Source organism: Sesamum indicum, linkage group LG3 (genome assembly GCF_026168435.1).
Source record: "Sesamum indicum cultivar Baizhima isolate 11 linkage group LG3, ASM2616843v1, whole genome shotgun sequence".
NCBI classification, from domain to species: Eukaryota; Viridiplantae; Streptophyta; class Magnoliopsida; order Lamiales; family Pedaliaceae; genus Sesamum; species Sesamum indicum.
In genome coordinates this window covers 22,183,058-22,186,025 of record NC_142659.1, presented here as the reverse complement: position 1 = coordinate 22,186,025, position 2,968 = coordinate 22,183,058, and the positions used below count along the sequence as shown (strand labels likewise).

Below are 2,968 nucleotides of genomic sequence, written 5' to 3'. Positions count from 1 at the left end.
TTGATTCAGTTTAGATTGGATTTGGTCAGACCAGCAGGGAGAACGAACAAACACCATTGCAAATGTAATTACACTTAATATGTTATTGGTTCGATCCACCAAAATCTGATTTGAATAAAAAAATTTCTAAAATTTCCGATCCTATCAATTAGAAGGAACTGAACTGCCACACAAACCCTTGGGATGAAGGTAGCGTAGATGAAGCCAAATTTAAGTTCTAATGGAGTTTCTTCAATTGTACAATCTTTTAAGACAAACAAATGATGAACTGATTTTCTTTCTATGTTTTTGATTGAAATTTATGAATGTCCAAAAAGATTACGATGGATACATCTTAGAACATACAATATATAGACCATCATTATATATAGTAAGATCTTTTTCTCTTGTTCAAGATTAATTTCCTGTATATCTTCAATAAACCCTAGAAAACATTAATATAATGTTGTATACAGAACTAATGAAACTCTGTAATAATAAATAAATATTGAAAAATTCGAGGAAGAAAATCCGGTCTATCGAGGATGAGAACAGATAGAGGGAGGAGGATGGGATAGGTTGGGCATGTTTTGAGAAAGGCTGACTCAGATCCAGGCCGATGACTAGTGTTTTGTTTATGTCGATGGATACTATGTCTGTACGATGAAAAAAGCAAATTCGTTAATTATGGGATCAAAAAACTAATTATTAGAAATTAAACTTAAGCATCATTGTAATAAAAGTACCAATTAATATATATATTAATCGTGTAATTAAGATTAACAAATATAGGTTTATAAGTGAACCAGAAATCATAACTTAGAAAAAGAAAAGGGTTTTGTCCGTGGCAGAATTAATGAACAAATCTGCCCAAGTTAATTACAGATCATATATATAAACATAGGAAGAAGCAATTAACTTGGGAAATCCAGAAATTAAAGTCCCAGAATGAAATAAATCAACCTTAGTACCCATCAAACGTTTTTTTCACATATATTCTTATTCGGAAATGGAACACTGAAAGAACCTTATAAGCAAGCAGATAAAAGTAAAAGCATGAAAATTCAGACAAAACACACACACAGGAATTATACAAGAAGAGGGATCCTCAAATACGTACCATTCACGACATAGAAAATCCCAGAAACTAATAGCTAGGGCTCATGAAAAAGATTAGGGTTTTCTTCTACGTGCAAGCGGGGATCGGATGAAGCTACCACATGATCTGATCTTTCCTCAACTAATTAGGGGGGAAGGTTCAGATCATGCTGGCAGCTTTACCAGATACCACTGCACGGCGAAAACGAACAAGTTAAAGCGCGCACAATTCTTGAAAATTCATCTCATTAGGGCTAGCTAGCATGAGAGAAATTAATTAAAGCCCTATGCTAGCTAGGGTTTTCTTGTTCATCTGCAAAAGTGGTTTTGCCTAGAGAAGAGAGTGGCATGTGGGGGGGTATAAATAGAGAAATAGGAGGCGAATTTGGGTATAAGGTAATTGTGAAGGGAAAAAGCTATAGGAAATGAAGCATATATGTAGAGTGGTAAGAAGAAGGAGAAGAAGAAGAGATAATAATAAGACGACGTCGTGGGGTGGTCCCTATTGATGCAAATTGAATATTGTCACGCCAACGCCTCCACCATGCAGACTGCAGACAGAGTAGTGAGAGTTTCTATATTTTGTAAGAGCATTTATTCACTTTAGGGTTGGGGGGGTGGGGGGACCTTACATAAATTTCTCTCTGGACACACACACACACACATATGTACGCTTAAATATATTTTTGATTCTGTATTTTTTATATTTTGACACTTTTATCTTTTATCTTTTTAATGTTGTAAAATAGTTTTGTAATTTTTTGATGTTTCTTGATTTTGGTCCTTTCGATGCCGAATTTTGCAAAAGATGTAGGAATGAATTATTTGGCCCTCGTCATTTTGAAACTTTTATCATTTATCTTTTTAGAAGTTGCAAAATTTGACATTTTGCAATTTTAATCCTTTCGGTGCAGGATTTTGCAAAGTTGTCGGACTAAATCATGTGCTCTATTATTTTCTTTTTTTTAATTTTTCATCCATGCTTGGAAAGATAAAACACTCAAGATTTAAAGCTCTAATTTAAATGAACTATGTGAGGCGCACATGATTTGTTCCCGCAACTTTTGCAAAATTCAGCACGGAAAGGATTAAAATTGTGAAATGTCAGAAAGTTACAGGATTAAGATAAAGGATAAAAATATTAAAATATAAAAAGTCAAGGATCCAAAATATATATAAATTATATATATATATATATATATACATGTAGGTATTGGTATGTGTACATATTGTTGTATACAACAGTAATGAGTTTAATATATATATACAGTTTTATTAATAATGTGTAATTCGTATCTATCTCTTTCACGTAGTTAATTAAATTGAACTGTCAGTAATTAAAAAAGAAGGATATATATTAGTGAAAAAAATTCGAGCAACAATATATATGTAAATTACAACTATGTTAATTAACTCTGACGGCAAGTTTGTTTTCTAAAACACGACTTACAATATCAAAATAGAAGTATTATACAAACTTTGACTACGAACCAAAAAATATTTAGAACCTTCAAAATAATACTCTAATTGCAAAACTATTTTTTGTTTAAGAATGCTATGGAATAAAACGGGAGTGACCTATTTATAGAAGTTGAAAATATGTCATTGAATAAGCATCATCCACGTATCCCTGGAATGAAAGCATTATCTCACCAAAAGAACATATCATTTCATCAGAATAAGCACTACTTCAACCAAATGATACACCATTTCTATGATTGAGGCCCAATCAATTGATTAGATAAGGTTATATGATAACTAGGCGCCATCATCCACGTATCACGAGCTTGTAATGTGTCGCATCTTGTATTACGATTTATAATCGGATCAAAATAAATTTATTAATTAAATTTATTTTTTAATTTATCATTAACCATTTTCCAACATATAT

The 2,968-nt window shown here is 32.0% G+C and overlaps 1 long non-coding RNA gene across 1 annotated transcript; it reads right to left on the bottom strand.

The window, feature by feature from the left end:
- Positions 1-332: 332 nt before the first annotated feature.
- On the bottom strand, positions 333-1,667 carry LOC148788793 (uncharacterized). Its single transcript, XR_016064855.1, has 2 exons — positions 1,100-1,667; positions 333-635 (listed from the first exon to the last, which is right to left on the bottom strand). It is a non-coding gene; the product is annotated as an uncharacterized LOC148788793 (long non-coding RNA).
- Between the last annotated feature and the right edge of the window lie 1,301 nt (positions 1,668-2,968).